Consider the following 11,505-nt stretch of genomic DNA (forward strand, 5'->3'; position numbering starts at 1 on the left):
ACTGTGGGTGCAGTGGAAGCAAATGAAGATTTTTGTCCACGCAAGATAGGTTCCTAGCTGTTTCAGTTAGATATTAATTTTTATCTTAAATAGAATAAATTATATGAAATTCACTCTGGCTTCCTATAAATATCATAGCTGCTGTGCAGTTCTGTTCCTTTCCTCTACCAGTCGTTTATTGCTCACAAACCTACTTGCAAAATAGGATTGATAAATGTAGTACAACAATTATGAAACAGTAAAATGGGAAAAAATTTCCTGAATGTTACTGTTAAGATAAGAAAACACAAGATGGTCTCTGCTTTGGTGATACTGTCAGCAATTTACATTAACATAAATAAGTTTTGGGAAGGTACCTTTGTTTTTTGCATCTTTTTTAAGCCATATATTATTTACATCTAGTCCACTCAAGTGGAATCCATGACTGCTGGGGACTACCAGATGACTCCAGAAGGTAAAAGCAAACCAACCAAGATGATGTTAAACACTTTCCTTGAGTCTCTGTCCTTAGGAAGAATGAAAGTCAACTTGTGCCTGTGCCTCGTTCAGAATAATTTTTCTTTTATGCTCCACTGTACTCTGAACAATTTCAGTTACAATGTGTTACATTTTCTCGAAGTCAAGATGACATAAAACAGCAAGTATGTTTCATAACAGAGAAATCCTGTCCACTATAGTGTCATATTAACATTTGGTTATCTCCCCAAAGTTCAGGGACCTATTTAAATTGAAATGATTCACCTAACAAGACATTAGTCAGTGGAGAAGAAATACCAGGATCTAATATCATTCCAATGATCTTATGTTATAGCAGCTTTATTGCAAGAAATATTTTAAATGTAAAGGTTATGCTCTCAGCTAAAATTTTGTGTGTTTCTCTGTCAAACATTCAAATAAATAAACATTATAAACAATATAATTCATTTTACAACAAAAGTGATCGATAGCATTATAGCTTCACAATTACTAAGCTACCATGGTGCTAGATATTCTAGAGCTATATAAAACCCACAGAAATATAAAAACTGATAAGATTCATCTTTAATATTTCTCAATTATTCATCAAAAAATCAAAGCTACTTCCACTTCATGTTTGTGTAAAGAAGTACTGCCCTAATGGGAGTAGCAGAGTTTGCTGTGGAGCATTTTAAATGTACCTTAAATCAGATGGCTTCTCTAAGTTGCATCCAAAATCATATGAGTTCTCACGCTGGCATGTGATTCTCTCACAAAAGAACAAAGCTGGATATTTATACAAAACTTGGGAATTACTTAAGGTCTACAGTCTCAGGACTTAACAAATCTCAATGATTACACCAAACACATGATCCAAATAAAAATACATCAGATGTTTCCTAAGCACATGGTTGACAGGCACCATATGGGAAGTGGGATTGCCCATGTTCCCATTAGTTTCCATGGGTGTTTTGTCCCTTTTGGTTTCAACTGCAGCAGGGGGAGAGCCTGCTCCAACAAGTGTGAGGAACACAGGCACAGCACGTGTCCTTGGGACATTTATTGATGCTGCCTGGAGTTATGTCTGAAGCAGGAGCCTAAGGTTTCTCAGCCACTGTGGCTGTTAATGAAGGCACAGAGAAGTGGTGACAGTAAGCCATGACCACCTCCGGGAGACACGCCTCACTTCACACACCACACAAGTTTTCCAGCATGATCTGAGCTGTTCCATTTGTGCAGCACAAAGCCAAGGTCTCCATCCCACTCCAACACTCAGTGCCACTGCTATCAGTCTAGTCTGTGGCTGCTGGCCAGCCGCTGGCATCACTGAGCAGAAGCAGACATGCTGATGTGTTTAGTAGATGCATACCTATGAAATGCAACAAGGTCAATTGCAAGCTCCTGCAGCAGTGGGTTGGGGCAATCCCAAGCACAAATACAGGCTGGGCAGAGAATTGATTGAGAGCAGCCCTGAAGAGAAGGACTTGTGGATGTTAGTGCATCAATGAGAAGCTCAGCACGACCTGTCACTGTGCACTGGCAGCCCAGAAAGCCAACTATATCCTGGCAGTAAAAGAAGTCTGACCAGGAGATTGGGAGAGGTGTTTTTCCCCTTCTACTTTACTCCCATGAGTCCCTGCTTGGAGTCTTGCATCCAGCTCTGGGGCCTCCAACATAAGAAATATGTCAACCTTTTGGAACAGTCCAGAGGAGGGCCATGAAGATAATCAGAGGGCTGTAGAACCTCTCCTATGAAAACATGTTGAGAGAGTTTGAGTTCCAACCCCTGGAACAGGGGTTGTTCAGTCTGGAGAGGAAAAGGATCCAAGAAAACCTCATAGCAGCGTAACAGCACCTGAAGGCAACCTGCAAGAAGGCTAGAGAAGGACATTTGACAAGAACATGTAGTAACAAGACAGAGGGAAATGGCTTTACAGTGAAAGGGGACACGTTTAGATTAGATATTGGTGGAGGCCCAGGAGCCTGCCACCAGGGTAGTTATGCTTCAACTCTGGAGGGACTGATGCAAATGGGGAGAAACACCCCTCTAGATTATGGTGAGAAAAGCCTCCCTCCCATCCGTCATTGCAGCCACATGATAATATATTTTAAGTTCTGTAACATTATTGGTTAGTTAGTTCATGTCACCCCTGTTCAGCCCCCATCTACCATTTATATACCATTTCCAGAATGTTCTTCCTTCCCTTAACTCTAATTTTACTGCAGTTCCCTGTTATCCTATGGGTTCCTAGCCACCCCCCTGCACCATTTCCCTTTATCCCTATTGGCCCTTGACCTTCAGATCTGCCCCTTTTGCCCTGTGCCCAATCCTGTTCTCGTCCCTGAGTCTATTTGAAGCTGTTCTCTCTCATCCCTGGACCCCTTTGCTGTTCCCTGTTTGTGTCCCTGAATAAACATTGTTTGGATATCCAAAGGAGAGCCCATCCCTTCACCGTATGGTCAGCGATATTACAACGGCACACTCCGGGCTCAAAGGCGTGGGTCTCTCCCTAGGACCATGTCACTGCTCACACACAGTAACAGATATTGAGAGGAAATTCTCAATGGTGAGGGTGGTAAGACACTGGAACCTGTTGCACAGAGAAATTGTGGATGCCCACATCCTTGGAAGTGCTCAAGCCAAGTTGAATGGGGCTTTGAGAAATCTGGGCTTGTGGACAGCATTCCTGTTCATGGTAGAGGGGTTGGAACTAGGTGATCCTGGTGGTCCTTTCCAACCCAAACCATTCTATGATTCTGTGCCTGGACACTTGCCTAGAGTGTCTGGCAGGCAGCTGTGTGGATGCCAATTTACCTGTGGCTACTCATTTAATATAGCTGAGGTTTTCCATACCATTGAGGCAGAACCAATTTTTTTCAGGATGTACCAGTTTGCCAAGAATTGTGGATGCAAACTATTGAAATGTGCCTTGAAATGCCAGCTTTCACTCCATCTGTCAAAACTGTACATATAAACAAATTCATGTTTGTTCAAGATGTATAGCTGCAGTAAGAACTTGCCCAAATTGCCAGGAAACAGCCCAAAGCAACGAGAGCAAACGTGACAAAATATGTTTGGCATGAAGAGCAAAGTCAAAGACTAGAGACCCTGTAGGAGACCTACCCCTTTTCTCTCAAAGTGATTGTTAACCACTTTGCCTTGTTTTATAAATTTATTCAAGTATCAGAAATGCTTTTTCTTTCCAGAAACAATGCTGTTAAACATATAGCATGTTTTTGCCTTCAGTATAGTTTCTGAGAAATATTGCTTTAAATATAAGGGCTAGACTAAAAAGACAGGCATTTGTATAGGCAGCTATTTCTTCTCTCCATCTTTTAAAGAATTGCTTGTTGAAAATACATTGGGCCTCTATTTACTTGCACCTTGAGTGCTCAATCATAAAGGAAGCTCCGGTTTTATTGGACAGCTTCATGGAGGAAATACATTGTCATAACAGAGGCAGAAGGCAATAGTAGGAAAGGAACAGATTTTATAGCATTTTAAGAGAACTGAGAGAGACACAGTGAATATTAGATACTTCCACTGGCAGGTTCATTTCCAACTTTGCCAGCTCAGGTTGTTAAAAGCCCTTCTGAAGCTGAACTCCCTCAGTTTCTGACCTGCCCTTCTGCTGTCCTTTCTTGATGTCATACAATTGTGATACCTGGTGAGGGGATGTTTGGCCTGTGGGTTGTTCTGACATATCTGAGAGGGATGACTCAAGGCACATGGGCCAGGCAGCAACCACACCACTCTTCAACCTCATCTGACTTCTCCCAGAAGTAGTATGCTGAGGGCAAGGCAGAGCAAACAGAGCTTCTGCTCATCTTCAACTGTCTGCATGTCATGTGGCTTCAAGCCTGAAGGAGGAGAAAAGAAGCTTATATAAACCTTTCTGGGTTTGGGTCCCTTCTTAAGGATGCTAAGATAGATACCACCACTGTCCATAAAAGCTGATCTCTTCAGCACAGAGAGATTCCTCAGGAGACTGTCAGCAGTGATTCTTGCCAGCACATTTTTCATGCACATGTAGTATCTTTGCAACACATTCATGTATATCTCATGCTTCACTAGCTTAAACAATTTTTTATCTTTTTTACTATTTGGCATTAATGTACAATGTCTACCCTCTGAAGTCCCCGCTGGGCTGGAAGAAAATCTTCAGCCAAATGGCAAATTCCATGGGTACCAGACGAGCAGTTACAGTGCAAAGGAGGTTTCTAGAAGGCTGCCAGCAAAATAACGCTGAGGCTTCTTCCTCTGCATGTGCTTAGATTTGCTTCCCACAAGGCAGTACAAGCAGTGGTGGAGTGGGCTAGATTAAGAATGAGCAACAGTGAGTCACTAATCATTGTCAATTCACTGATAATCACTAGAGCACCACTCCACAATGACAACCTGGTACTGCCATTGATGTCTTGCTGTTGTTGAGGGGATCCTTCACAGGATTGCAAGCAGCTTTACTGCAAAAATCAGGTAGCTGCAAAGTAAGATTTAAAAAAAAAAAAAAAAAAAAAAAAAAAAACACCAAAAAACTGGCACTTTTCCTAGCCAAATTCGGTTATAATCAGTTCACTTTTTGTGCCATTGCTAAAGGAAGGAATAGCCTGCAATGTGACACATGCTGTATCTATCCTACTTAGCAGCCTAAGATTTTTGATTAGTCTTCCCTTCTGATTTTTTTCTGTTATTTACTCTGGTTTTACAGTAAGTGTATGATGAATATACCCCCAATTAAGCACTTTTTAACTGCCCCACAAAAAAATTAACCGCTCTTTTAAAAACATTTTTCTGGGATCCTAGCCTTTATCCATTCTGAATTTAACATAAACTCCAGTCTCTCTGATGTCATCTACTAAACATTGTCAGACTGGGGCAATGCTTTAGTGAGAAACTTCCAAGAAAAATCTAAATGCTGCAGTGACTCATTCTCTTCCCTCTGACTCAGTACTAGATTGCTCTCCTAAGATGCTCTCCTGGAGGTGTAATCTTTCAGATGAGATAAAAAACTCAGGTTCTGACCACATACAGGATTTTCTTTAAACAGGGGGAGGAGATGTGTGCTGCATTTTGCTACATATCCCCCATAACCCAACGAAAATTAACTCAGAAACCGTCTGGAGTGGATAGGACACTCCCACCTCAGATGTTTGTTTCCATCCCCCGGTTGGAGGGTCAGAGGACAGAGGGATAGCTCACATACTGCTTAATCTCCTTCAGCCAGAGGCAATTTTAAACAACAAGAGTAGGTGATTGTTAGCTATTCCAGCTGCCTTTGGGTGAGTCAGATAAGGAGAGAATTCACAAGTCCTCCCACAAAGGAAGACCAGGGCAGGATGACCCACAGTGCTACTGAGCACTGATAATGGTGCAGAACTGTGATATGGGAGGTGTGGGGATGAATGTCGCTCTGGAGCCTCCTGAATGTATCCTAGAGGAGTTTCTACTATTTTTGATTTCCTCGTGATAGTATGTCACACCATTCACATAATTTCTTTTCACAGGCAATCTGTGAGTGAGAAGTTTAGCCTGATCAGCTAAATTATAATAACTAAATGAACTTCCTTTTTGCCCTTTCAACCCATAAACCTTTCTTCCTTACCATTTCTAATTTGCATTTCACTCAAGCCCTAAGAAACTATCTTTACTACAAGCTTAAGGCTTCCAGACCAGACCTGACCTAGTGAGCCAGACCACAAAACATCAATGAGCTGCTGTGCAGTGAAGCTTCCATTCCACGGTCCCACATCTTTTCCTAAAAAAATACAAACCTAACAAAATCAAACCAAACCAGCCAACCAACCAACTAAGCAAAAAAGAACCACACTAAAAAAACAAGCTTTTCTCCTCCACCATCCCAGAAAAATCGAATAAACTCCAGCCCTCAAATCTATGGGGAAAAAACAAACAAACAAACAAACAAACAAACAAACAAACAAAAAAAAAAAAAAAAAACTCATGGTCATTTTAGAAGTCAACTGATAAACTGATACCTTTAATTGCTACTACTAGGCTGGGGAAAAAAAAAAAAAAAAAAAAAAAACACCACCCTCTGAAAATGGAATGAGCTACTCAAGGCGTGACAATAGGTCAATAGGTGATGATGATGATGATAATGACTTTTCAGTCTGCGTTTGCTAACTATTGTACATCCATGTGGGAAGAAAAAAAGAAAGATACAAACCCCACAGGTGTGCAAAGGTTCCAGCCCTTCCCAGAATTTTTCTGCTTGGGCAAACATTACTATTTTCTTTTACGACCTTAAAATTTTCCCCAGGGTAGCAATGCGAGAGCCTGGTTCATGGGTGCTGCAGCACTCTAGAGAATGGAACAATACCGATGAATCCCCTTTCCCATCAGCGCCTCAGATATGAGTCTCTGCCCTTCCGAAAAGCAGCCATTTATCACTCTGTATCTATTCACCCTGCTGTGTGTGACTCCTCAAACAGGCAAAAAGAAAGAACAAGCAGAGTTTGGCAGGGTAACCCTGCCATTTGCACCTCTCCCAGCTCAAACTTAGTAACTATGAACGCTGCATTTCTGCAATGACTAATGAAGACTGTGCTATACACGATGATTCATTTCTTAAGTCTGCCTGCAGCTTTGAAGTCTTTCATTAACTGTGTGATATGCCTTCAACAGATTAGCTAAATGATCTAAGTATTATATAATTAATCAGCAGAGTGTATGATACCCTATCTGACATTTAGTTGGGAGCACTGAGGTGCTTGTATTTATGGCCGTGTACAGGCAACCCAAAGCAAATATTCACTAAGTGAATAAAATACCTTGCCTAATTAAAACAGCTCTGGTAGAACTCCTAATGTATCACATTGCATCAGTATGATGTCAAGCACAAGGCTAATGTGATGTATGGTATGCCACAGAACACCTTAGGTGCAAAATAATTAATTGTATCCAAGGAAAATAATAGGAATACTTTCAGATAAATACAGCTACACTGTGTGGGTAGGCAGAGCCCTTTTCCAGTTCTTCATTAAAACAAGCTACTAGCAGCTTCACTGGTCTCCAAGGAGCCTGGGGGAAAAGTGTTCCTCTCATCTGCCTCCAGTTTTTCTAAGTACAATTTTATGAATAATGGTCTTTTAGGTTTCATGAAAAATATTGGTTCAGACTGAATCAGAAAGCAAATAGGTTTATGTTCTTGTTTGTGGAAACCCTTTTTTTGAATTAAAAAAAGTCTTTAAAATAAAATAATTGCAAAATATCAAGATTTACAGACTAGAAAGGTATACATAATTCTTTAAATATTGAAACAAATATTTTGGGCTTTTCTGTTCCCTCTGAGACTCTTCTGTGAATCTGACACATAATTTAATTCCCACAAACATTCCCATAGTGGTTTTATTTTTTTTGTCATAGATATACAAAATAGTAATAATTCCTCTCCTGCATTGGTTTTGCGAGGCTTAACACAATCTCTAAAAAAATTATATCATCCTTAATATTCACTATTATATTAGATTCAGGCACCTTTGGGAGAGTGAGAGATTGAAAAGAGGAAACCATGAAGGATTTACTTTTCATAAGGAACAAGTGGCAGTCAGGAATTAACTGTCCCCAAAACCCTCAAGACACCTCCCTCCTCCTGAGATTAGTTATTGAAATGATAGGAAGGCCTTTAAATAGAATTAAGTTTCTAAGAGAAGCAAATTCCTTCACAATATTTTGTTCCCTTCATTCCTAAGGGACGCAGGTGCCTGCTTGTACTCTCTTCTACTAATTGCTACTTATCACAGTCTTTCAAGTAAGTGGCAAATAAAAACTGCAGCTGGACAGATGAATGAGGAAAGAGGACTTATCCCTGGTCTGGAAGCAGGTGTTCCTCTTTTCTTCTCAAGTCAAAACTAGCTCATGTCAGCGACACCAGGAGCAGCAACCAGCAGAGGTGTCAGAGAGGCCACAGACTCAGAGCATGGATTCCCTGTGCCAAAGGGCTGGAGACCAGGCTGGCTGCTGCAGCCAAGGGAGGTGCCAGAGAGTGGGCTGAGAGCTGTGAGGAGTGAAATGGTGAGACCATTAAACCAAGTCCTATAAATTTTCCAACCTTGCCCTGTTCCTTCTTGTACTGCAGATTCTGCTCTCACTGTCCTTCCCATTACACAGAAATTTTCAGTTTTGCCTCAAACTGAGAAGCTGTGACTCAGCTCTGGTCCAAGCCTGGCATGCATAGAAGGAGCAATTTATGCATATTGAGTGAGGCCTTTCAGAACGTGCACTTTCTTCAATCCTTACAGACCTGACACTAAAAAAAAAACAACTGAGTTGACAAAATGCAAATATTTATGATGCAAACATGGCCATCTGAGCTTGCAGGCTAAACAGCCTTTAGAGCTAAGAGAGAGAAACAGGCACTCAGAGAGCATAATCTCTCTCATCTGAAAGGAAATGGCTAAAATAAGCCAGTTCTTTCCATTGATTATAAAAGGAGTAGCATAATTTGGTCAAAAGAGGTGTCTACAGTGTGGGCATTTACAGTTAGGTGAGATGTCTCATATCTTCATCTAATAAAGAAAGATAGCAGAGTAGCACTGATTTAAGTTGCAAAAATCATCCACATTACATTCCCTTTCCATGTCAATGAGCATCCTAACATTTCAAATTTATGTGTTTCTTTAATGGTACTGATTAAAGCTTTCCACAAAAAATTTGCAGTCAGGAGAACAGTAGCAACCACTGGCATGAAAACCAAGCAACCAAAATCATCTCTGACACTTCACAACACATATCAAGCCCTAACAAAAAGCTGTTATTGCTGTATCAAAGTGTCCCGTGCAAAGATTGAAAAGTAGATGCTAACAAGAATGAAAAGAAAAAACAAGCAAACAAAACAAAGTAAAAAAAACCAGAAAAATTAACTACCTTGCCATCACAAAGTTACATTTCAAATTTACAGTATCCTGTTTTTTAATTATTCCTTCATGTAGATATATTTTTAGCATTAATCAAATTGCTTGATTTCTTTTATAATTTCTGTCATCAGTTCCACAAGGACAACTTGCCATATTAGAATAATACTTTTTTGCTTAGTTTCATGATATTATTTAACTATTGTTAAAAAAAGTAGATTTTATATGGAAAAGAAGTGGGTGGTAGACGGCAGTAAGCAATGAAATAGCAGGATCGCCCTGAAGCACTGTTCATAATGAGTATTCTGGTCTCTCTTTGCTTGTTTGTGTTGGTAGGACCTAGGAAAGACAATCTGTCATTAAGAACAGGAACATTTTTACAATACTGCTCTTAATTGAAATGCCCTTCTTATTATGGTAATGCCTGAGGACAAACCAAGATTTAGTCTCCATTATTTGTACAGAACTTAGCTGAAAACAGTGCTCAGAGTATCCAGTCCAAGTAGATAATACAAAGGAGAGGAAAACCGTGAGGTGTGTATGCAGTGCTAGCAATAGCAACATCAGCTCAGGTGATTTTGGTTTTTGGAGGGTTTGGGGGTTTGTTTGTTTGGTTGGGGTTTTTTGTTTGGTTGGGTGGGGTCTTTTTTGTTTGGGGGGTTGTTTGTTTGTTTTGGTTAGGGTTCTTTGTTTGTTTGTTTGTGGTAATGATAAACAAAACGAAAATTTGTTCAAGAACTGAAGAGATCAAGGAAATGTGGCAGTTCAAGAAGGCAAAAGTAAGGACTGCGAGGATAATAGGGGAGGAAGTTTGGATCATAACGTCATTCAGAACAGGGCACAGCAGGACAAGGTCTCGGCAAGCCTTCAGCTTCCTTCTTCAATTGCTCCTCCTGCACATTGCTGGTATCCAGAGTACCCTGCCTTCCCATTTCCATCAGAGGCTTTACTGGCAGGGGACCATAAAGCTGCTGATGGTGAAGGGACAGATGGACCTGAGCCGTGTAACCTTTCCACATCCAATGCAGTGGCTGCTGCTTTAATTGTTTCTGAGCAACTCCAGCAGGTTAAACATACCTATTTAACCAGGTGCCTGTTGGCAGGTTCGAGTACTTTAGCAAGCATAAATTAGCATAGCCTTACTGACATTAACAAGATGGGACTGATTTACAGTCACTGAGGAGCCTCAGCTCTGTATCCAAGTAGCCAGCAACACTCCTGAACCTTTCCATACAAAAAGAAGTCTCTGCAGGAACTCCTTCAGACAGCACTTGTCAGAAAAGAATTGTTTTGAATGTTGAGAAGTCTAATCTGTTGTTCAGAGCTGCAGGGAAGAGTGATTAAGCAAGGAGTTGTACAGCAATTTTTATGCTCATTGTTCTGTTGGCTCACTTTGTATAAAATAGGTGGCAGGGTTACAATATCTTAATTGTCATGTGGGTTTGAATTAAAGATATTTCAAATTTTATCCAAACTTATGGCTGTTTTTTCATAATTTTTGCAAAGACTCTAAAAACAATAACAATTTCTGTCCCTCCACTCACCCTCTCACCCTACATTTAACACAAAGAAGAGCTGCAGCATGTCTCTGCCTGTGTGGTTACTCCAACAGATGAAGTGTAATAACAGGCCGGTTGCACAGCAAATTGACCATTGCCAGGATAAAAGCTTTCAGACCTCTTGGATGGTGAGGCCCAAGGAGCAGGTAGCCATCAATTGGTACAATACGGGGAGAGTTGTACAAGCACCCCTGGGCTAACCTGCAGCAGCTGCCCAACCTGGACTAGGAAGAAATGTCTCTGAAAGGAGACAAACACCACCAGACAAAGATTCTCTTATTGCATTTTTCACAGGTATGAAGATGTCTTAATTCTGCATTATCATAAAAACAAAGGAAGAATAAGGCTTCCTGGATTTATGGCTAAAACTATTAGCTTATTGTTTCCACCAACAGTAGTGGACAACATGGTTGGTCTTTGTACTTTTATAGCAGCAAAACCAAATATGGGCTTGAGAAGTCCCATACAGATATTACATTTCATAAACAATCATAACAACTTATTAAAAAAAAAGACACTTAATCCTTTACTGTTGGTACTGTTAACCAAAAAAAAAGCAACACGTGGAGACATTAAAGATTAAAACCTCAAACACTCAAGGAGAAGAAGGCAGAATGGT

At 40.5% G+C, this 11,505-nt stretch overlaps 1 long non-coding RNA gene across 1 annotated transcript; it reads right to left on the reverse strand.

Annotated features, from left to right (window-relative positions):
* Window positions 1-1,000: 1,000 nt before the first annotated feature.
* On the reverse strand, window positions 1,001-5,393 carry LOC310908023. The gene is made up of 3 exons (XR_014589765.1): window positions 4,576-5,393; window positions 4,122-4,317; window positions 1,001-2,333 (listed from the first exon to the last, which is right to left on the reverse strand). It is a non-coding gene; the product is annotated as an uncharacterized lncRNA (long non-coding RNA).
* Between the last annotated feature and the right edge of the window lie 6,112 nt (window positions 5,394-11,505).

Source organism: Zosterops lateralis (genome assembly GCF_965231275.1).
Source record: "Zosterops lateralis genome assembly, chromosome: 4".
Lineage (NCBI taxonomy): Eukaryota > Metazoa > Chordata > Aves > Passeriformes > Zosteropidae > Zosterops > Zosterops lateralis.